This window comes from Pelodiscus sinensis, chromosome 9 (assembly GCF_052426305.1).
Source record: "Pelodiscus sinensis isolate ZL-2025 chromosome 9, ASM5242630v1, whole genome shotgun sequence".
In the NCBI taxonomy this organism is placed as follows: domain Eukaryota; kingdom Metazoa; phylum Chordata; order Testudines; family Trionychidae; genus Pelodiscus; species Pelodiscus sinensis.
The window spans coordinates 23089039-23113947 of record NC_143060.1 but is presented as its reverse complement, the minus strand read 5'-3'; the positions used below and the strand labels follow the sequence as shown (position 1 = coordinate 23113947).

The 24909-nt window shown below is 46.1% G+C and overlaps 1 long non-coding RNA gene across 2 annotated transcripts in view; it reads right to left on the bottom strand.

The window, feature by feature from the left end:
* The window catches only part of LOC142830562 (uncharacterized), a 78194-nt gene extending 54058 nt beyond the window's left edge, over window positions 1–24136 (bottom strand). For both annotated transcript variants that reach the window (XR_012905915.2, XR_012905913.2), the window contains exon 1: window positions 23795–24136. This is a non-coding gene — a long non-coding RNA (uncharacterized LOC142830562). The remainder of the gene's footprint in view (window positions 1–23794) is intronic.
* Between the last annotated feature and the right edge of the window lie 773 nt (window positions 24137–24909).

Here is a 24909-nt window from a genome sequence, read left to right as displayed (position 1 = left end):
TGATTCGCACCTTGAAGCTCACTAACCCTGAGGTCAGTGTAAAGGACTGCCTAGAGGCCCTCACTCACACCTTTGGGAGCATGGAGGGTCCTGAAGACAGTTTTTGTAACTTTCTCAATGCTAAGCAGCACCGAGGAGAGAAGCTCTCAGCCTATGTACAGAGGTTGGAGAAGTTGCTGCAGAGAGCTGTCATTAGGGGAGCCGTGACTGCTGAGCAGATGGACCAGACCAGATTGGCTCAAATTGTAAGAGGAACTCCATATTACAGCCCGATTCTACTACACCTCCGGCTAAGAGAACGACTGGAACACCCCCCTGCGTACTCTCAACTGATAAAGGAGGTCAGAGAGGAGGAAGAAAGGCAGGCTACCAGTGGGTTTTGGGAGGCCCAGAGGCCTAAGCCAACCAGCGCTGCACCCCGACAAACAGCCGGTGTGCTCATGGTGAACACCAGAGGAGACATTGCCCAGCAAGTTCAGGTCCTGACAGAACGGATTGCTGAGTTGCAGAGAGCCATTGACCAAGCGCGGATTTGCAGGGATGAGGAACCTCAGGCTGTGTTGATGGATAAGTCAGCGCCTGGAGCTGCCATCCCACCCAGCCAAAAGAGGAGAGGATCATTCTTCTGCTACCGGTGTGGTCAAGATGGGCACAGGGCTGCACATTGCCCAAATGAGGAAAACCCCAGTTTAGTTTATGGAAAGCTGAGAATCAGTCATGAGACGGTCGGGGAACAGGGACCACCCAGGCCCCCAGGATTTGACGGATTCCCCAGAAAAGACCACTCAGCTAGGATCCCTTCAGGACTGATAGGGCCTCGAGCAGAGGTCACTGTAAGGATTGAAGGGGTGGAGTGCAAAGCAGTGCTTGATACCGGATCTCAGGTGACAATTATATTCCAGTCATTCTACCAACAGGTGCTCAGGCACCTGCCTATCCAGCCATTGACTGGCCTTGGCCTGTGTGGTCTCAGCATGAACGAATATCCCTACAAAGGGTATGTCATAGTGCATTTGGAATTCCCTGAGGAGGTGGCAGGGGTAAGAGAAGAGGTGGACACAGTAGCCTTGATATGCCCTGACCCTAAAGGGGTCCCTGATGTGTCAGTACTGATAGGGACCAACTCCAGTCTCTTCAAGGTGCTCGCAGAATACTGCAGACGACGGGCTGGGGACCAATATCTGGATACCCTGATGATCCATACCCTTTGTGCTGAAGCCTATAGGAAGATTGAAGATGCTAAACAGGAGATGTCTGAGCTACCAATGGGTACTCTAAGGTATGCAGGTGCAAACCCTTTAGTAGTGCCTGCAAGGACAGAGCAGGAAGTGCTCGTCATGAGCACCTGGCTGAAAGGCAATAAACGAGTGTTCGCCATGGTAGAACAACCAACTGAGGGAGAGCTTCCTGATGGGGTCCTGGTCCCCTGTGGAGTTATAACTTTACCAGCAGCATCCCAGGACACAGTCACAGTACTGATTGCGAATGAAACAAGTCGTGATATTATTGTGAATCAAGGGCAAAAGATAGCAGATCTTTTTGAGACTGAATCGATTGTGAGTCCCCAGTGTGAACCGCACGTTCAGACTATAGATCCATCAAGGTTTGACTTTGGAGATTCACCCTTGGACGAAGAGTGGAAGGATCGCCTGAGGAAGAAGCTCTCTCAAAGACCCAACGTATTCTCACTGCATGAGTGGGATGTGGGGTGTGCCAAAGGGGTTGAGCATAACATCAGACTACATGATCCCCGACCTTTCAGGGAGAGATCTAGAAAAATTGCACTTTCAGAGATGGATGATGTGCGACATCACCTTCAGGAACTGGCTGCAACTGGCATCATTTCCGAGTCCCACAGCCCCTATGCTTCACCCATTGTGGTAGTCCGGAAAAAGAATGGGAAAATTCGGATGTGTATTGACTACCGCACCCTGAACCGCCGTACTGTGGTTGACCAGTACACAATGCCCCGAGTAGAAGATGCATTAGATTGTTTATTGGGAAGCCAGTGGTTCTCAGTATTGGATCTTCGAAGTGGATACTACCAGATCCCCTTGGGAGCAGAGGACAAGGAGAAGACCGCCTTCATCTGCCCATTGGGGTTTTATCAGTTTGAACGCATGCCTCAAGGGATCTCTGGGGCCCCCGCCACATTCCAGCGCCTCATGGAGAAAGTTGTAGGGGATATGAACTTACTGCAAGTCTTGGTCTATTTGGATGATCTGATTGTATTTGGAAGGACCTTGGAAGAGCATGAAGAGAGACTTCTTAAAGTACTTGACAGGTTGGAGGCCCATGGGCTGAAACTTTCCATTGATAAGTGTCAATTCTGCCGAACATCAGTGAAGTATGTTGGTCATATTGTGTCCCAAGAAGGTGTGAGTACCGATCCGGATAAAGTAGAAGCACTCACTACCTGGCCGCGCCCCAGAAACTACAGAGAGCTTAAGACTTTCCTTGGGTTTAGTGGCTACTATCGGAGGTTCGTGAAGAATTATGCCACCATTGTAAAGCCTCTGAATGATCTTACCAGGGGATACCCGGCCATCAAGAGGAAAGCTAAGACCAAGAATAAGGGGAGACCCCCACGACCTCCCGATCCAAGACAATATGGCCCTCTAGAGCCTTTTGGACCACGATGGGAGGAGGGATGTGAAAGGGCTTTCCGAGAGATCATTAGCTGTCTAACTCATGCTCCAGTCTTAGTTTTTGCTGACCCAAACAAGCCATTCCTCCTACATACAGACGCCAGTTTGGATGGTTTGGGAGCAGTCTTGTACCAAGATGTGAACGGCAACCGTAAACCTGTGGCCTTTGCCAGCCGAGGGCTGTCTGACAGTGAAAGTCGTTACCCCATCCACAAGTTGGAGTTCCTGGCCTTGAAGTGGGCCATCACTGAGAAATTTCGGGACTATTTGTACGGTGCTAATTTCCAGGTATGGACAGACAACAACCCACTGACTTATGTACTGACAAGTGCTAAGCTGGATGCTACTGGACAACGATGGGTGGCCGCCCTGGCCAGCTATGAGTTCAGCATACAGTACCGATCAGGGAGAAACAATGTAGATGCAGATGCGTTGTCTCGGCGTCCACAGCCAACAGAAATTGGTGAGATTCCTGTAGACGGAGTGAGAGCTATATGCAACGGTAGTTATCAGAAATCCAAGGCACATGAGAGTCCTCATGGGTGTGTTGCAGAAGCACTGGGCCTACCCCCTGAGAGTGTACCCTCTGTCTCCGTGAACTACATTATGTTGGACCAGTCCCCCTTGCCCAGGCTCAATGCTTCTGACTGGCAGAGAGCACAGCTGCAAGATGTCGACATCCGTAACACACTACTTGCAAAAAGAGAAGGGAAAAGCCCTAGTGCAGTTGCCACATCCACCCCTGAGGGTAAGCTACTGTTGCGGGAGTGGTGCAAACTGGAACTAATACAGGGGGTGCTGCACCGGATCACCGTAGATCCTTTGCAAAATCGACGAACGCAACTAGTGCTACCAAAAGAGTACAGAGCCTTGGCCATGAGAGCCCTGCATGATGATTTTGGGCATTTGGGAATGGAGAAAACCCTGGAACTTATCCGTAGTAGGTTTTACTGGCCCCGAATGGCTGAAGATGTCCGAAAAAAATGTGAGACCTGCTCCCGATGTGTTCATAGGAAAACTCTGCCTATCAGAGCTGCTTATCTGGAGAATATCACCACCAGCAGGCCTTTGGAGCTGGTGTGTATTGATTTCTTGTCTTTAGAAGTGGACAGGAAAAATATGGGGAACATTTTAGTAGTGACTGACCATTATACCCGATATGCACAGGCATATCCCACACGTGACCAGCGAGCCACTACTGTGGCACGAGTTTTGTGGGAAAGATATTTTTCAGTGTATGGTCTCCCAACTCGGATACATTCTGACCAGGGGAGGGACTTTGAGAGTCACCTCTTGAAGGAGGTGCTACAATTGTCCGGAGTTAAGAAGTCCAGAACAACACCTTACCACCCCCAAGGTGACCCTCAGCCTGAGCGGTTCAATCGGACTCTACTAAATATGCTGGGGACTTTACGCCCAGACCAGAAAGCATCCTGGAGCCAGCATGTCGCATTTTTGGTGCATGCCTACAATGCTACAAGAAATGATGCTATAGGGGTCACCCCATTCTTCATGATGTTTGGACGAGAGCCGATGCTGCCTATAGACATATGCTTTGGAGTATCAGGAGATGGCGAGAGTTATGAGACACACTTGCAATATGTCTCCCGATTACGAGAAAAACTGCAGAATGCCTATCGCTTGGCTACTGCAGCTGCCCGGAAAAATGCAGACCGTAATAAACACCGATATGATGCGCGAGTGCGCCCACAAGATCTCCAACCTGGGGACAGAGTTCTGCTACGAAATATGGGTATTGCTGGCAAACACAAGATTGCCGACAGATGGAAGGCAATGCCTTACCGGGTGGTGGAAAAACTTAGAGATCTACCGGTCTACAAGATTAAACCAGAAACTGGGCCAGGGCAAGTAAAAACAGTACATCGGAACCTTCTGCTGCCTGTGGGAGAATTGGTAGGCGCTCCTTACGAAATGGACCATGACATGGGGCCTCAGCGAAAAAGAAGTGTCCGGCCAAGTCAACCACCCATCATGTGTGGTGAGTCCTGTGAAGCTAATCTCCCTCTACCCAGCACCTTTGAGAGTGAATCTGAAGAGGAAGATGATCCCATTGAGTATACTGGGATGCAGACCAGATTCCGGACTCCATCAATGAGACATGGAGAGAGCTCCACTTCTTTGGCTCTGAATCCTATGGCTGAGGCATTTAGGCCTGTGGAAGGAGGTTCGGTGTCCTCATCTAGACAAACCTCGGAGGATGAGTTTGTCCCATCTACATCTTCAGAACTTCTGGGAGAGGAACAGGCTTGTGATGACACACCTGTGTCAGTGGACAGAGAGTATGTTCCAGGGGAAGGTGTCCCCAGTGCCCTGGACATCCCAGCATCTCAACAAGAGGTGCAACGGCATGTATCTGAAGAGAGGGTACCTACACATAACCCCTTGTCAGCCCTACCCCCAGAAGAAGTCCCCACAGTTCCTGCTGTGCCTGTGCTCGATAGGCGTGATAGGGTTGTAAAACCAGTGAACAGGCTAACTTACAATGCACCAGGAGTGGTTAGTGAGGATGTGATACACCTGGCACACAGGCTGGTAGAGGCCATAGTGGGGTTCCTTAGACCCTTTGAAGAGAACTCACGTTGCTGGTATAATCAGGAACATATTTTGCCGGGACGGCAAATTTTTGACTGGGGGGAGGATGTAAGCAGGGGCTGAACTGCTGCTTGCTGTCAGCCAGCTGAAAGGAGGGGTGGGTGTGCCCACTACAGTTGTTTAGCTCTACAAGGTAATTAACTGTTAACTGTTGACATGTAAACACTGCTCAGGAGAGAATCCAAGGTGTGGCTATGTAAATCCCATTCAGCCAGGGCTGATGGAGGGTCAGTGTTGGAATGGAATGTGGAGAATTGTATATAATTTGGGACTGTTGTGGGGGTCACTAATCATGCTACCCCTAAATGTGGGAACTGTCAAACATGCCACCAGTGCTTGCAGGAGAGACACCACCATCATGGTAAGAGGTCTCGGAAGAACAAGCCTCCCCCCTTCCAGAGTTGAGTGAACAGAGCTGGGGGAAAGGGTTAAAGGACTTGAGTCAGCCTGCTTCACACCTACCAGGTGTGAGCTATAAGACTGGCCCAGCCTGCACCTTTCCCCCTTTGTTATAAGGACAGACCTAAAGCAGACTCCCTGAGGAGTCTTTTTGTTTGCTAGTCCAGTGAAAGCTGGATTCATTTGAGAGCTGAAATCACTGGTTTGGCTGAGAGTTGAAATCACTAAGCTGAAATCACTGGTTTGGCTGAGAGCCAGACCTACTGCAGCCAGTAGAGTGGCAGCAGGCGAGGAGCGGCGACTAGCGGTGTGGCGTGGTGCGGCAGCAGGCGAAGAGCAGCCATCCGTGACGTGGAGCGGCGGCAGGTGAGGAGCGGCCATTAGCGGCGTGGCGTGGAGCAGTGGCAGGCGAGGAGCGGCCATTAGCGGCGTGGCATGGAGCGGCGGCAGGCGAGGGGCGGCCATTAGCGGCGTGGCGTGGAGCGGCGGCAGGCGAGGAGCGGCCATTAGCGGCGTGGCATGGAGCGGCGGCAGGCGAGGAGCAGCCATTAGCGGCGTGGCATGGAGCGGCGGCAGGCGAGGAGCGCCGACCAGTGGCGTGGCGTGGAACGGCAGCAGGCGAGAAGCGGCGACAGGTGCCCAGCGGAGCGTCCAGAGGTGTGGGACGAGACAGCTGGTGAAGCGTAGCGGAGTTTCGTATAAGGTGCCCCCTATCTATCTCCCCACCCCCATTTCTACCCAGGTTGGGAGGTGAAACCCTGTGGGTGAACTTTGGGACTCTGGGTGGCACAGAGACTTTTGGGGAGTCGGTGGACTTCGGGCGAATCTTGGCCGGGGTGGGGGCTCATGTTTGGGTTATGAACTCTGTTTGTGGTGTTTTCTCCAAGCTAATGCCGTATGAATTCTTCCTCTGTTTCATTAAATGTTCTTTCCCTACACTCAGACTCAGTGCTTGCGAGTGGGGAAGCATTGCCTCTCAGAGGCACCCAGGGGTGCGTGAATTTCCCAGATCACTGGGTGGGGGCTCGAGCCGGTTCTTTGTGAGATTGACCCCAAGATATTGAACCCAGCCCTGGTTCCTGCCAGGCCTAACCGGCAGAAGGGCTACACTAGTCCAACAGTAAACCTCTACAGAGCAGAGACCAGCAGTTTGAACACTTGTTCCTCAAGGAGGACAAAGAAAGCCTAGCACATTTTTCACTTGTAATCTAACATGGGTTTCCAACTTAATTTCTAGAAACAGAGACTGGTGCTTTTATAGTACAGGCAGTCCCCGGTTACGTACAAGATAGGGACTGTAGGTTTGTTCTTAAGTTGAATCTGTATGTAAGTCGGAACTGGCGTCCAGATTCAGCTGCTGCTGAAACTGATCAGCGGCTGATTCCAGGAAGCCCAGGGCAAGGGCTTCCTGTAGTCAGGCACTGGTCAGTTTCAGCAGCGGCTGACTTGGGGACACCTGGGGCAGAGCAGCTGGGGTGCTGCTGGGTTGGTCCAGTAGCGCCGCCGCTCCTCGGCACTACTGGACCAACCCAGCAGTACCCCAGCTGCTCTGCCCCAGGCGTCCTGATTCAGCCGCTGCTGAAACTGACCAGCAGTGGCTGAATCAGGATGCCTAGGGCAGAGCAGCTGGGGTGCTGCCGGGTTGGTCCTGTAGCACCCAGAGCGGCGCTACAGGACCAACCGGCAGCACCCCAGTTGCTGTACCACAGGCGTCCGGAGCAAAGCCGTGGAGCACAGGGGCAGCGGGACAGTCCAGACGCGCCGTGGCTGTCCTGCTGCCCTCGGGCTCCGCGTCTTTGCTCTGCTTTGCTCCCCGTCTCCCTGGTCTGCGGACCAGGGAGACGGGGAGCAAAGCAGAGCAAAGCCAAGGAGCACGCAGGCAGCGGACAGCCCAGACGCGTCTGGGCTGCCCGCGTGCTCCGCCACTTTGCTGCCTCTCCCTGGTCTGCTGGAGACCAGGGAGACGGGCCCCGTTCGTAACTGCCTGTAATTTCGGGGACTGCCTGTAATTTCTGCACCAAGAAGCCCATGTCATTACAAGGTCCTCTTGTACAAACACAAGCCCATTGAGACTCCAAAGATGTTACAAATGAAAGCCTTGATCTTGAAAAGACTTATGCATCTCCCTAACTTTACACGCTGCATTGGCCCATTGGCTTCACTGAGACAATTCAGAATATGTAAAGCTATACACACACACACACACACACACACACACACACACACACACACACACACACAGAAATATGAGAGACTGGGACCAAATTAAGGTGAACAGTGGGTGAAACATTGTGGGAATTAGGGAGGTAGCTGGAGGGTAGCAGTGATAAGGACACAAGAAAGATCAATCAAACCCTTATTGACCTGCTGACAATATCAGCTGAAGTGCAGGAAGCTGGGGGTATGTCTACACTACAGAGTTTTCGGGAAAATGGCCATTTTTCTGAAAAAACTTCACTTATGTCCACACTGCAATCACATTCTTTCAGAAAAAAAAATGCAGGGGTTTTTCCCCCAACAGCAGTAAACCTCTTTCTACGAGAAAGAAGCCTTTTTCCAAAAGAACTCATTTGGGAAAAGGCATGTGGACAGGGAAGAGGGAGTTATTTCAAAAGAAGAAAAGGAAAAAAAGCACAGGTGCCCTCGTGGCCACTCCATCCATAGTAATCACAGCTTAAATGCAAAATTAACATCCACACCGAATGGATGCTATCTTTCAAAAAAGCAGAACACTCTTGATGCACAAAAGAAGCCTGCAGTCTAGACATAGCCTGAGTTTATGGCATCATCCTTGCTCCTCCTAGAATCATTTTCTGAGGCTGGCTGGTGCTGCTGGCATCACCAATTACAGGCAGTCCCCAGGTTACGTGGATCCGACTTACGTCAGATCCTTACATATGAACAGGGCTTCTCTCGCCGCGGAGGACGTGGGCAGCGAGTCCGCCCAGACGCGCCGCCCGCATCCTCCACGGCGAGAGAAGCTGCTCCGCATCTCCCTGGTCTGCTGGGGGGGCCCCCCCGCAGCAGACCAGGGAGACGCGGAGCAAAGCCACGGAGGACGCGGGTGGCGGAACCATGGTGCGTCTCAGCGGTCCCGCCGCCCGCATCTCCCTGGTCTGCTGGGGGGGGGGGTGCGCGCAGCTAGTGCGGCTACTTCCCCCCCCCCCCCAGCAGACCAGGCTTTTCTCGCCGACGCCTGGGGTAGAGCAGCTGGGGGGCTGCCGGGTTGGTCCCACAGCACCGAGATGCGGCGCTACTGGACCAACCCAGCAGCACCCCAGCTGCTCTGCCCCAGGCGTGTCCGATTCAGCCACTTCTGGTCAGTTTCAACAGTGGCTGAATCTGGACGCCAGTTCCGACTTACATACACATTCAACTTAAGAACAAACCTACAGTTCCTATCTTGCACGTAACCTGGGGACTACCTGTACTTCATTCAGCCCTGCATTCCCTAGCTCTGCAGCTGCAGTGGGGTGGGGGAGAGGGTGAAGGGCTCCTCATAGCCTCTTAACCTTGCCCCTGATAAGACAGAATCTGATCCATAAAGAGGAAATGGTTACTTTTTTCCATGGAGAAAATAAAATCATATTATTGATAGCTGACACCACGCCAATATACTTTGTAAGTAAGATGCATTAATTTGTTCCACACTCACAAACATGTTAGAATGAAAAATTCTTGTTTTGGAAATTACTTGACTGGGTCTTTTTATCTTGGGGGAACCTGTTGCTTTGCACAGGAAATAATGAAAATAAATCCCATGACATTTACGAAATGTCATGCAAAAGGTGAGCCTTAAATACATGTATCCAGTGAAAGATGACAAGACCCAGCAGGAGAAAAGATAGGAAAAATGAAAAGGTGGATTGAATAATTGTTTTACAGATCATTAAAGTATTATTTCTAGGTGGAAAAGAAAAGCAATAATATTCAGTCAGAACAAAAAGGGACAACAAAAACATCAAATTTCCACAACAGAGCATCCTCTGTGGCACTCTACATTGCTCTGCTTCATAAAAATGAAAGTTGACCCTAGAGAGAGTAGATGCCATCAAGTGCTATACAACTACATATGCAACAGCTAGTTCAGTGAGGTTCATTTAAAATCAGTACTGGTCAAAGAGATATTTCATATACAATCAAATATAGTAATGCAGCCAAGTCTTTTAAAATGCATCTTAGAGCCATAAGCCACATGTTAAAAACATTCGTTGCCTCAAAAGTTAAACTGGAAAGTAATTTGCCAGGATGGTGTTACTGGTATAATAAAATAATTTCAAAATGAAAGACAGGGAAAACTGCCCAGTTTCATCTGACTGTCTCAAAGCTCAAAATTTCACAAGATTTTGGTTGAACTCATAATATACGGAAGTATAACCCAGACCACTGAAATCCCCAAAAATAATTCCCTTCCCAAAATGTCGGTTCTAACATCCAATTCATATTTTAAAATTGTTTGTGATGGAAAATCCACACAATATTTCATACATTGTTTTAATGGGTAATTAACCTCACTGTTTAAATTGTATGCCTTATTACTAACTTGAACGGGTGTACGCTTCAACTTCCAGCCACTGGATCATATTATACTTTGTCAGCTAGATAGAAGGGCCCATTATTAAATATTTGATCCTCTTGTAGGTACTTGTGACATTATCTGGGGAGAAGTGCCATAATTAGTGAGTGACCATAATCAACCGAGGAACTGAGCTGCCCAGTGTGTGAGTGGCAAAAGAGGAACTAAAGTTGAAGAAGATAATAATGTAGCTACTTAAAATCATCCTTAACACTGCTCTTTGTTAATTTAAATAAATGGAGTTTCTTGAATCACAGAGCTGGAAGAGACCTCAGGAGGTCATCAAGTCCAGCCCCCTGCCCAAGGCAGGACCAATCCCAACTAATCAACCCAGCCAGGGCTTTGTCAAACAGACTTAAAAACCTCTAGGATGGAGATTCTACCACCTCCCTAGGTAACCCAATTCAGTGCTTCACCACCCTCCTAGTGAAATAGTTTTTCCCTAATATTCAACCTAGACCTCTCCCACTGTGACTTGAGACCACTGCTCCTTGTTCTGCCATCCGTCACTACTGTGAACAGCCTCTCTCCATCCTCTTTGGAACCTCCCTTCAGGAAGTTGAAGGCTGCTATCAAATCCTCCCCCCTCCCCCCCAAACTCTTCTCTTCTGCACACTAAAACCCAAATCCCTCAGTCTCTCCTCACAGATCATGCGCTCCAGCCCCCTAATCATTTTGGTCACCCTCCACTGGACCCTCTCCAATCTATTGCTATAAATGTTGTTTTCAAATCCTTTAAATTATTCTTATGGCTCTTCTTTGAATCCTCTCCAATTTATCAACATCCTTTCTGACACCAGACCTGGACACAGCATTCGAGCAGACACACAAATACTCCAACTCAAGGATTATGCTGTTTATGAACTGCAGGATCACATTAGCTTTTTAGGATGCAGCATCACACAGGGAGCTCACGTTCAGGTAATTAACCACGAATCCCGAGTCTCCCCTACCCCTCCCCCATCCTGCAAGTAGGATTTACATTCTTCCTTCCTAGTGTATACATTCACATTGTACTATATTAAAGAAAAAACACCCACCCCTACTGTTTGCTTTGTAAGCTGGACACTAGCAATCATTTGGTATCAGTGTATTGCCCTCTTCATTATTTAGTATTCTAAATTTGAAAGGAGGGGGTTTAAAAATCAAAATGTTATAGTACAAAGTCAAATGTTTTGAAGAAGCCTATTATAGGACTGCTATTACCTTTAATCAACCAAACTGGTAATCTCATCTAAAAAAACAAAAATAAACCAAGTTACTTTTTTTTTTAGGATTTAGGATTTTCCATAAATAGTTGATAATGGGCATTAATTATATTATCTTCCTTTAATTCTTTATTGAGATCCATATCAGCTGCTCCAATGCCTTTCCCAGGATGGATAGACTGGCAAGCCTGTAATTAGCCAGGTTACCCTGTTTAACCTTCTTAATTGTCGGCACATTTGCTTTCTGTCTGCCTTCTGGAACTTCTCCAGAGTTCCCAGACTTGAATAAAACATTTATGGCCCAGCAAGCTGTTCAGCCAACTCCTAAAATTCTTGGATACAACTTATGTGGACCTGCTGGTAGCAGCTATATAAACATCCTCCTGAAATAATTAAACAGAAAAAGGTGAGTGATGGAGTACATTACCCCCATCTGATTTGATGGTGCCCTGAATGTTGATTTGACAGAGTTCCAGACCAGCTTGGTGCCCTACCACCACTTTCCTTTAGCTACCTATGACAACCTAGTTATCTCTGCAGAGAACATTTACCAAAAGCAGAGATCACAAGAGCTTGCTTCAAGTTAGTCAACCACATGATGAATTATGACCCTAGCTACAGCAAATACAGGGCCAGCAGCCTGTTGTACCGTGGGGTGATGTCTACACTGGCAGCTCTTTGCGCAAGAACATCTTGCACAAGGGTTCTTGTGCAAGAAGTCTTGCACAAGGAAACATCCACACTGCCATGGGCGCTCTTGTGCAAAAGCACAGCTCACACATGGCAGTGTGGATGCTCTCTTTTGCAAGAAATCCCTGTGAGCATCCACACTGCCCTCTTGCACAAGAGCACCTGCACAAGAGGGCTTACACCTGTTGAAAAAAAAAGCGCAGCTCTTGAGCAAGAAACCCTCTTACCACGCCATACTGTAAATCTTCTTGCACAAGTGAGCTGGCAGTGTGGACGCTCTGTGGATTCTTGCACAAATATGGCTGTTCTTGCGCAAGAAGCTGCGAGTGAGGACAGCGCCTGATAGTATAGTTCCCAAAGATGTCACTACTACTATTACCACCATGAAGACCAAGCATAGCATTGAGTTTGTGAACTGGTGCCCAACTTGCTTCAAGACTGACATCACCTGCCCAAGGTGCACCATGCTGTGTGTATGCTAAACACTGTAGCTATTGTGAAGGCCTAAAATACTCTGGTTCACAAGTTTGACTTGAGATATGCCGAGCTCACTGATAAGTAGGGGCGCGTATGGAAGAAGAGTGATCAGAGGCTCACGAGGACGTGGCTTCTCTAGAAAAAGAATATGAAGGGGGTGGAAATACTATTAGGATTATTTTTATTAATATACTTAAAAAATCCTTCCTTATAGCCTTGAACCCAATACCCTCTATCACACCTGACCCTACAGCCACTATGAATCTGAGTGATTGCAGAGCACTCAGTGCAATTATTCATCACGTGAGGATGGGTTGTAAAGAGGGAGACACTTCATTTATTAGCTGAAGTTTATACAATCATCATTTGAACACTGAGCAAAGAACCATTTTCTTATAAAGGACTCAATCCTGTTACTACAGCTCCAAAACTTTGCAAACAGCAGAAAAAAATAAAAAAACGCATTATCCCTGCTTCCTTCTTCCTCCCCTATTAAGATGTAGAGATGGTAAACCAGCTGATTAAATAGTGATCATGTCCCTGAACTTCCTTCCATTTTTAGAACAGATCTAGAGCATAAGTATTTATGAAAATACTAAATGCTCAGACAAGTTTTCCGCCATCACCATCTGCCTTTGCATTGTCAAGTTCCAGCAGACAGTAAAAGTACCAACATAATCATTGACTTTTTCAGCTGGGATTGGAAGGAGAAGAGCTAGAAGTCCCCGTTTGTTTGCAGTCTCAAGAGAGCCAAATATTTCACATAAAATACTGGAAGTGTTTGATGCTTTTCCAAACTTTATCATTTTTCAAAATGAGCTTTATCGCTACTGATGAACAAGAGATCCTTGTCAGGGTGAATGGAGGACAGAACCTACCTCCTGGAAAAGCAAATTATAAACACCGATCAGAGTCTAAATTAGGGATGTAAGTGACTCATCGACTACCCGATAAGCATAAGCTTATTGGATAGTCATGTAGTGACTCGACTAGTCACTTCCCCCCTCCTTGGTGCCTCTATCAGAAAGAGGGAGTGGAATGGGGGGGAGCCATCTTAAAAGCTGGTTCACCTCAGCACCATCTCTGTGGGCGACAGGGGAGGCAGAGGCACAGCAGAGAAACAGCGCAAGTGGGGACTAAAGCAGTCCCCACTCATGCCGTGTTCCAACTGCTGCGCTTCTGCTTTTTAAATGTAGCAAGAGCCCCACAGGGCTGCTTGAGTCCCAGCTCACTACATGCTCCCTGCTGCACTTCTGCTTTAGAAATGTAGCAAGAGCCCTGGGGAGCTCTTGCTACATGTCAAAGTCTGAGCACTGTTGTCAGAACCTGTTTGCCCCTGTTCCCTGCTGCTCTTCTGCCTTTTAGCTCTTACTATGTTTGAAAGGCGGAGGCACAGCTGGGATACCGAGTGCCCCACCTCCCCCTTTTCAACTAATCAAGTAGACTGTGGAAATTCCATCGACTACTTGATGAGCTTAACGACATCCCTAGTCTATATGATTCACTTAATACGTTAAGCTTTTCCAAAGATATGGTAATCTCCATCCCTCTCTCACTATCCACATAGCTCAGTTTCTGACCAGCCTTGCAAGCAGCCTATTTTGAGGGGTGGATATATCGTTTGAGCTACCTTACACCAAAAGTCACTCTACTTCTTATGATACTTCTCATTTGGACAATCACATCTACCAGCAACCAGGATTTTCCTAACCTCCATTACAACAATACATTCCGATTCATGGTGCTCAAGTGACAAGATGCTGCATGAAGGCCCTAGAAATACTTTCCTCAAGGTCTTCTTCTTAGGATAAGGTAGAGTAAAAGTGTTGCTTTAGATGGGAGGACAGCGAGTTAAATTAGATGAACCTGAATTAGTGATTTTAGGATAAAACTAATTTAGATTCTCTCTCAACTCAAGCCTTTCTAGTCTCAACGCTATGTAGTGGTTGGCGCTTTGCAACATAAAATAAAAGGACTTTTACAGGTTGGTGGGATTAAATGGCCAGTTGCAAAGCCTATTTCCTGGGAACAGAGATTTGTTACATTGTGATCTTATTTAGAAGGCCAAATTGCTACTCAATTTTAAGCGAAAAGGCTGATGCCCATGTTTGAGAAGATAAAAGATCAACGCATCTAAATATTTCATGGCTCTGGAGATTTCAGAGGGACTCCTTCTAGTGATTTCCATCTTCTTTATTAACAGGATCAATAGAAGTAGTTCTGGGTAGATAGAAAAATGGCCTGAGTCCCACTTACATGAATGTAGTTAATGAATACCACTTCTTTATAGCCCTTCACATTTCATTACTGGATTATATCTAATCTGGATATCCTTACATGGGTAGCTCATGTGAATAAAACCTTTTAAAAAATAATGGAACAGATGGTACTGTTCCCAATGAGAGTGGTACTACCCTTTATGAAGAACAGATATGCAAGTGAGCAAACATCACAAACTACATAGTGGCTGTTCCCAGGAGGATATGAAAAGCTGTTTCAAAGCTCTTGAAGGAGGATACGTTAGCCACACACCTCACCGGTCTTTTGCATTTTAAAATTGCCAGAGTCTTTTGTTTTGACTACACTTTTGATACATGGCTTTATATGAAACAAATTAATATTTAAACCTTTGTAATAAAATGATATTTTTGCATCTCTAGGTCAAATGGTCAGGCCTGCCAAAGGGGACAGGAGAACACAATGGAGGAAGTTGTTCCAGAGCCCAGTGAGTCAAAGGGGTCCGGGGCTCCTGACCGCCTCTGTTGCTACTTCAGCAGCAGTGGTGGTGCTGGCCAGAGCCCTGGGCCCTTGAAATCGCCACCAGAGCACTGCTCCGTGCAGCTCTGAGGGCTGGAGGGGACCCAGCACTGTGCTCCAGGTAGTGCCAAGAGCTGGCTTCCCCAGCCCTGCCCCTTCTATCCAAGGCCAATCCCTTTCCAAGGAAGTGGTGCCAGGTACCCCCATCCACTCTGCCCAGTGAACCCTTGAAAGTGGTCAGCTCCCCTGAAAATGGGCAAGTCAAAGGAGCAAGAAAGTTAGCTAAGGACTTCAAGACCCAGGAAGGAGCCTCTAGAGGTCTAGTCCATCTCCCTCATGTTGAGCCAGGACAAACTAGACCCAGACCATCTGTGACAGGTTTCTCTAACCTGTTTTTAAAAACCTTCACTGATGGGGGATTCAACCTCCCTTGGAAGCTTATTTCAGTGCTTAAATAACTATCCTTAAGAAAAACTTCTAATTCTAATGTCTACTCTAGATCCCCTCGGCTGAAAAATAAAACCTGTCCTACAGTCTGTGGATGAAAAAACAAAAGTGGTCACCATCCTCTTTATAATAGCCCTTCATACATTTGAGTATGTCTGTCCTCAGCGATCTCCACTCCAGGCTAAACATGGCCAGTGTTTTTCAACTTTTTCTTACAGGTCATGTTTTCTATAGATCTCCTTTTGATGCTTTCCTCTAATCTCTCCAATTTTTTGCCCACATCTTTCTTGAAATATAGTACCTAAAACCATACTGTAACTGACATAGAGGAGATAATTGTTTCACTTTATTCTGTGTTTTGAGGCTAGGACTATTACCGTACCACAAATTGCATATCTTTTCCCAATTTACTTTCAAAAGACTCTTCTAAAATTTGGCCCATTTACACAGGGCCAAATTTCAGAAAGAAAAAAATCCTCATTTGGAACATCTCTTCTTCCTCGTAAAACAAGGTTTACAGGGATGCCAAAAAAGTTTGTCCACTTTTCTGAAATTTTTTTTGGAAAACCAGACGCATTCCTTGGTATCCTGGAAAAGCTCTGTAGTCTAGATATAGCCTTAGATAGTTTGTTCCTGTTAATGCATCCCAGAATGGTCTTTGCTATTTTCTTCACAGCCTCAGACAGCAGACTTTCAATTTCTGATCTACTATAACCCCTGATCTCTTCAGCTGTTTCACTGCTTAGCCAGTCATTCCTTATTCAGTATTTGTGCATTAGATTCCTCCAACTGAAGTGTAATGCTTTCAACTTCTCAGTTGAACTTCATATTGATCTCAGACCATTTCTTCAACCTAACAAGAGGATTTTGAACTATAATTCAAAGTGCTTATTGCACCTCCCCATAGTGTCATCTTCAAGTTTTATAATCTAAATGAATGAAAACATTGACTAGTACCAAATCTAGAACAGGCCCTCATTAGATAGGTCCCATTTTGAACATCCATGCTAAGTTCAATAGATATCAATGGCTCAGACAGCCAGTTGTGAACCCAGCCTATAGCAATTTTATCTACGCCACATGGCCCACATTTGCTTGTTAGGCTGTCTTGGTATTGTACCAAAAGCTTTACTGAAGGTCTAGCTAAATTGCATAGACTCAAAGAATATCAGAAGAGACTTCAGGAGGTCATCTAGTCCAACCCCCCTGCTCAAGACAGAATCAACCCCAACTAAATCATTCCAGCCAGGACTTTATCAAGCCTGGCCTGATAAACCTCTAAGGATGGAAATTCTACCACCTCCCAAGGCAACCGATTTTAGTGCTTCACCACACTCCTAATGAAGTAGTTTTCCCCCTTCCCAATATACAACCCAGACCTCCTCCACTGCAACTAGAAATCACTGCATCTTGTTCTGTCACCTGCCACCATTGAGAACAGCCTAGCTCCATCCTCTTTGGAACCTCCATTCAGGTAGCTGAAGGCTGCTATCAAATCCCCCCCTTCTCTTCTACAGACTAAATAAGCCCAGTTCTCTCAGTCCCTCCTCATACCTCATGTGCCTCCAACACCCATTTTCATTGCCCTTTGTTAGACTCTTTCCAATCCTTTTAGGAGATGGGGGTCAAAACTTGGCACAGTACTATGGCACTGGTGAAGTCACATCTAAATACAAGGGAAGTGATTATTTCCCTGTTTCCCAATATGCCATTAGCCCTCTTGGAAACAAGAGCATACTATTGACTCACATCTATCTTCTCATCTACTGCGGGGGGGGGAGGGGGTCACAGAATTGCCGCTTTGCTAGTCAGTCCCCAGCCTGTAGCAGTGCTTGGGATTCTTCCATTATAAGTGCAGAACCTGGGGAGGATTCAAACTCAGGACCGCCGGAGCTTAGTGTAGGAGCTAAAGTTATAAAGCCAGCTGGTTCTCGGCTTAAGTCTCTTTCTTGAACCACACCCTCTAGGTGTGTGGGTTATGCTAGCAGCTTGTCAAGGAAGGATGGTGTATTGTTAGAGCACTAGTCTGCTACTGGGGTAACCTAGATTCAAGACTTTACTCTGCTAGAGACTTCATGTGTGACCTAAGGCAAGACCATTAGCTTCAATCCTCTGTCCCTCAGTTTTCAATCTGTAAAATGGGGATAGTTATGTTGCCCTACCTTAGAGGGTAATTATGAGGCTAATTAAGATTTGACATGCTCAGATACTATGGGAATTGGGGTCCCTATAAACATTCTGATCTTTAAATAGGTGTCAACTCAAAAAGTGAACATACAAGAAAAGATTGTGAATGTGTGGCAGGAGAGGTGCTGATCTTAGATTCATGTATATTAACCCTCCTTTTTTCTCTCCCCTAGGGAGAGTTAATGAGCTAGCATGGATTTAATCATTGCTTCCAACTGGCCTGCTGTGGATGAAATCATTGAGGATACTTCTTGAAATCAGGATAGTACCAACAAAGCTCAGGTCAGTTCTGTAAAGTTCAAGAGGTGCATTATTTTGGAGAATGAGGATTTTGCAGATCTAGAAACAAATGGTTCCCGCATGCCTTATTCACATAGTTGCTTAAACTTAGTGGATAGGACCTCAAACAAAAGAAAAATGTAAAAACACTCCTGCCGCATACCAGCATGCTTTGGATAAAGTGACTGAGGACAATCGTGCAGGCTCTGTGAAAGAGACCTCACAACAGAATAGCTTGGCCTCTACTGGGCAGCTCTGAAAAGCAGAGTTCTGTGCCCTACTCCTATGGGAAGAGAGCCTTAATTTCCTTGGATTCCATTAAAAATCCTAGACTGCATTTATTACTGAGGTCAATAAAAGAAGTTCATTTCATATTTCAGGATTGGCCCGTGTCAATTAAGTTAATCTGAGTATTTGGTCTGAAATTCTTAGTTGTACTGTGCATGTGAACTGGAACAGCAGATCCCTGCTGTTTCAGAATCTCTGCTCATTAAAAAGGATCCACCCCAGCAAGGCACTAGACACAGATAGATTCTTCCCTCAGAAAGTGTTTAGCATTTGGCTCCTAAACATCACTCTTTGCTGTCAATCCAGCTATTGGACAGATGACCCTGCACACTGGAAATGATGTTTGCACTAAGTTTTACAATGAAGTTTGCTTTACTAGAGGAAATGCAGTATGAGTACATATGCAAATGAGGCCCAGCAATGAACATCATTGCACCTCTGTGCATACTTAATGAGCCACCATTTTTGCACAAGGAGCAGTCTACACTACGGCAGAACTGCTCTTGCGCAAGAGGGGGGTTTGTACAAGAAGGAGCAAAATGCAAATGAGTTATGGCAATATTCACCACACCTCATTTGCATATGTTCTTGTGCAAAACTGGGTAGTGTAGACACAGCAGGAGATTTTCCTGGCTCTTGCAGTGAAGACAATGAACTGTGGCAAATATAACAGGGAGCAAAGAGACATTCAGGTTAGAGAATGTTACCTTCTTTGGCCCCAATTCTGAGAGAGCTGGAGATGCTCATAGCATAACAATTTCTTACTTTATGCAAAATTATGGCTTCCTAGAATTAAGTGTGTTACTACTTGTTTGTAACCCTTTTCTATTTTTTTATTCTTCCCTAATATCACTTAAATCTGTTTTCTATTGATGAACTTACTCGTTCTATTACAAAGCCATTTCAATGCAGTATATCAGGGGGTTTCAAGCTTTGTGTTGCAGCTTGCAAAGCCAAGCCACTAGCTGGCCATGACTTGCTTTGTTTATCTGAGCATCCGCAGGCATGGTCACTCATAGCTCCCAGTTGCTCTGGTTCCCCATTCCTAGGCAATAGAAGATGCAGGAAGGGGTGGCCCAGCTTGCACCACTCCCCACAGCTCCCATTGGCTGGGAACAGTGTACTGTGGCTACTGGGAGCAGCCATGCCTGCAGATGCTTAGGTGGGGGTGGGGGCATAGGGCATGAGGGAGAGAGAGGGTTGGGGGGGAGGGGCTCAGGGCAGTGGGTCCCATTTAATGAAACCATCTCCCCTCACCCAGTCCCTTCCCTTACCACCAGGGCACTCTCTTGGTGGTGTAGCTTCCCTGACTGATCACTCTGCATATAGCTCTCCCCTATACTCATTGCCCCCAGTGGCCACTCTCTGCTCCCTCCTTTTCTAGGTTATGGAAAACCGTCTCATTCCCAGCACTTCCCACTTGCTTGCACAATCAAACCCTGACCTTGCTATAAGAGTAAACTGCATACCAAATTTCGTGGTCCTATCTTTCCATTTAAGAGGAGGAGCTCTTGGACTCCGACAGAAAGATGCACATTTCTAAAATTAGACTAATGTCAAACCTATTGACAAGATACATTTTTTCTTGTCATGTACAAACACCAATTATGCACCTCTTACACCTTCAGGGGGTAAAAATCCACAAGAGACCTCCCCTCCATCATTTGAGGATTTGTAGCAGTATTCTTCACTATGAACTGGTACCCACTGTATGTGAAGCAAGAGCTATAGATGCTACACAAGGTGCAAGTAAGCTTAATGCATAAGAAATTAGGGTTAACAACCCTCCAGGATTGTCCTGGAGTCTCCAGGAATTAAGGACAAAACCTCTAGAAACATCCAACCAAAATTGGCAACCTTAAGAAATTGAGAGCAAGAGTTTGTCTGTCATTTGAAATTGCCTAGCACATTTTGGACAGTACAAAAATAATTGCAGTACATGCAAGTGAATTTTAAACTTTGACCACATTTCATATGGAGGCACGCAATGTTTATATTAAGAACGTATGGAGTCAAAAGTCTACCCTTATAAGAATATTTTCAAGCGTAGGTAATTCAACACTAGAGTGAAAATATTGCAGTGTTAAACGTTTTATAATTTCCTTCTGATAAAAATCACCCAAAAGTCAACTCAGTGAAGAGCCCTAAAGAAAGTCAAATGACCTTTTATGAGCACCTTTACAAGCAGCAATCATGTCTAGTGCTGTGGAAAATGCTGCCTCAAGGAGACAGATCTAGATAAAAATTGGAGAGAGATCTAGATAAAAATTGCATCAGTCTGGTGTTTCATCATTTGAAAAAATAGGTTATCTAGATTTTTTTCTCCTCCAAACTAGCACATTGTCCTATTCAACATCTATTAATAATCTTCACCTTTTCATTGTTATAGACAGATTATATTTCAGTCCCACACAGGTCAGATATTCTAATAAGGTAATCACATTTCTCTCTGTTCCCTAAGGCCCCAAGAATGCAGTCTGATTTGATATAGTCCCACCTGCAGCCAAATGAAATCCTATTATGGTTTACAGAACTTCAAATGGGCATAAGAATCTGTGCTAATGGACCCGAGTGCACAGTCACAGCTTGATCTATCAACTTATCTTTATGCAATGAAATGCCACACAGAGGTGTTGTATGCAATGTCATGGCTATACTGGTCCAGGATAGGAGACAAGGTGGGTGAGGAAATATGCTTTTATATTGGAACAACTGCTGTTGAGAGAGATGAGCACTCTCAATTAGCTAGAAAGCTTGTTTCTCACAACAGAAGGTGCTCCAATAAACTATTTCCTCACTCACCATGAATCTCTTGTTCTACATGGGATACATAATTAGATATCAGTGGCTGGGACATGTTGGTTGATTGAGATTTGTGGGGCTCAGGGGCCATTTAACAGCCTATATTGCAGCTGAGAGCAAGCTTCTCAACCTAGAGACAGGTACATGCTAGTCTAACTCAAGCTAAAAATAAGAGCAATTGTCTGCTGTGACTGTAGTAAAGGAAAATTAAATAAAGTCTGCTAGATAGTTAAGAAACCCAACATCTTCCCCTCTCCCTAAGGAGGAACTAATATACACCAAAGAGAATATGCAAGACAAAATATGCTAGCCCTGTAGACCTCTTGCTTTGTTTCTCTCCCTGAAGTGCTCCCCACTCTCCCATACAACAAGACTTACGTGACCCAAGACTTAAGTGACCCAAATTCAGCATATCCAAAGGAGTACTTCCAACAAACAAGTTTACAGAAACCAGATAGATCCAATATCTTTATAGAAGCTCCTGATCAAGTGTCAGACTATGGCCAGATGTTCTGCAGGTGCACAAGACCAGTCCTAGAGAAGGTATAAGTATGCAAATACATGCCTTAAACGCTAACACAACAACTGCTCATGCATGCTAACAAAGCACTATGCCTTTAACATGTTTTAGGGTTGACATATGACTAGTCTTGAATATGACCAGTTTAAATGTGTGCTACAGGCACACTGCTACCACCTTCCAAATTCTAGCCTAGACAAGGCCATTAAGATTCAATATATAGGAGACCGCAGTATTGGCGGGGGGGGGGGGGGGGGAGAGGAGGCAGAGGAGAAGGGTGAAGAATTTGACTGTTGCTAACCAGTTGTTTAAAATGGACAATGATAAATCACTGTTTCCAAGTAGTGCCCAAGTCCTGGATTAAAAGAAAAGATGAGTCTATATTGCAAAAATTTGAAGATAAGTCCAAATCTGAACAGTCACAACCCTTCAAGTTGTTTGGACTCAGAGTCCTCCCTGACTGGAATCTCTCACACACTCAGCCTTTTTTTGTTTGTTAAACTTAGCATTTGGAAAGAATGATATTTCAAAAACAACTCGAACAATATACTTCGGAAACAGTCCAAACATTCTTACACTAGCAGAAAGCGCAGCATTAAGTCTAGCTGCTACTCTCCATTTTTATACATACCAAAGCTCAGCAGTAACAATCCATCTGAAGAAATTACAGCTTCTGATTCTGTACTGATAAAAGAGAGGAACCCAATGACATGGTCTTAAACCAGACTTCATACTGTAATAAAGAGCTCTGCTAGCGTATTTGCAGGACTCTTGATCTTGACCAGTGGTTTCCCCATCTCCGCTGTGCTAAGTATGGCCAGAAGCTCAAGACATTATAAACTCACCACACAATTCAGTACAAATAATGTACCTAGAGGACGCTTGGGACCTTGCGAGATCAGGCACTAGGCCTCAACACCTGAATTCAGTTCAGCTCAATATTAGAGCAATATTAAAGGCCTGCTGACTGATGGTACTATGTGCTGTGAATGTGTGAAAAAGAGAACCACATCACAGCTCTACAGATGACCTATATATAGCCAAGGATGATTGAGCCCTAGTCAAGTGGGCTTTGACACTTGGTGGTCGCTGGACCCCCACCAGTCAATGAGTTTTATGCAACAGGTGAACCAGTTGGAAATACTCTGCAAAAAAACACCAGAAGACCCTTCCTCCTATCCACTGTAGAAATGAAGAGTGGAGCTGATTTACAGAAAGGCTTAATACAGCTCAGTAAGAAGCCAAGGGCCTTTGGGCACATAGTGCATGAAGATGCCTCTGGTCTTGTAAGGTTGCACTGGTCTTGTAAGGGTTGGAACACACCACCAGGAGAAATAGGTCCTGGTTCATATGGAAGGTAGATACCACCTTCAGCAGGAAAGCCAAGGGGAAGGAGGAGAGGGGGAGAACTGCAGCTGAACCATGTTTTATAGAAGACAGTGTACAGAGATTGAGGTCAGGGAGGAAAAAGGAAAGGAGAGTTGGTAAAAACTGGAGAAGATGGATCCAGGCTGGTAGGTTGCTCTCAAGCACACACTCAGAATATTTGCTTGGCCCTCTGCTTGTTTCAGGTTGAGCCCTCCACACTCTGCTCAGTTGGTAGGTGGCTTGGATCATGTTTGTAGCTCATGGCTTTCTTGTGAAGTGGGAACTACTGAGGCTGGTTCCCTTTCTGTTCAGGGGAGGATATTCCATGCTGGTTCAGAATTCACTGAAAATATATGTAGGTGTGAAAAATAATCCCTGTCCCCTTGCAGCACAGAAATGGCATTTGACAAGACAACATTGCCCTAGACAGGAGATACCAATCTGACTCACATTATGGAAAGTCACACTGCTGTACCAGTGCAGACATATTAAACCAAGCAAATGTTACACAGATTTTATAGTAGGATTTGCATACCTGGGTTAGTTCCAGGGGCTCTGTGAGAGGCAACTCACAGCCACAGCCAGCTGACCTGGGATTTAGCTCTTCTAGCCCTGCTGGATTCCTTTCTCTGGATGGTGTCACCCCTTGTTTTGCCTCAGGGCATGGCATCCTCTTCCATACACTGCCCTCCAGCAATGCCCACACCTGTCCAAGCCCCCCTTCCGGGGGAAGTTGTTGTCCACTCTGCTCACACCCCAGAGTCCTCTCTTTCACAGAGCACCCTGGTCTCCTCCTTAGTAGCTTAAGCCTGGGACCTTGTCTGGCCAGAGCTCACCTAGTGCCTCCCCAGCACTGTTCTAGCTCCAGGGAGCTACCTGCTTCCCTAGCAGCCAGACCCTCGTTGCTTTCTCTCAAGTAGCAGTCAGTTCCCCTTATATAGCTCCCAGCTGGGCCCTCATCAGCTAGAACTGCCTCAGCTGGGGCTTTGCTCCCAGTCCCTTCTCCGGGCTGGGATTTTTCCCTTAAAGGCCCAGTGCAGAGCAAGCACCCTGTCACATGCTCCCATTTCTGGAGTAGCACTTGACTGGCAGAGCAGGAACTTTCTAAAAGCTGCAAGTTTAGATCAGGATGCAACTCTCTTCACCAGCTTTTTCCAACTCCAGCTCAAGTTCAGTTCAGATCTTAAGTCATGTGAACTTGCTTCAGACAGTTCTAATTCAGCCCAGCATTATCCCATTCACCCACAGAACTTAGTGCCCTCTTGCAACATTTCTAACGGTCAAAGCAGGGCACAAGGAATCTGAGTCCTAATGTAAACTCAGCCACTGGCTAGGAGATCTTAAACTGCTTAGTTCTGCACCTCAGTTTCTCTATCTGATCTCTCTCCAACTTTGATCCCTTTGTATGGAATTTGCTATACCAGTACCCAATATTACTCTACTTATTCCCGTGGGCTGCATCTAGACTGGCAAGTTTTTCTGCAAAAGCAGTTGCTTTTGCGCAAAAACTTGCCAGCTGTCTACAGTGGCCACTTGATTTTGCACAAAAGCACTGACGTTCTCCTGTCCAAAATCAGTGCTTCTTGCGCAGATGCTTTGACGTTCCCATTCGGGCAAAAGCCCTTTTCCAGAAATGTTTTTGCGCAAGAA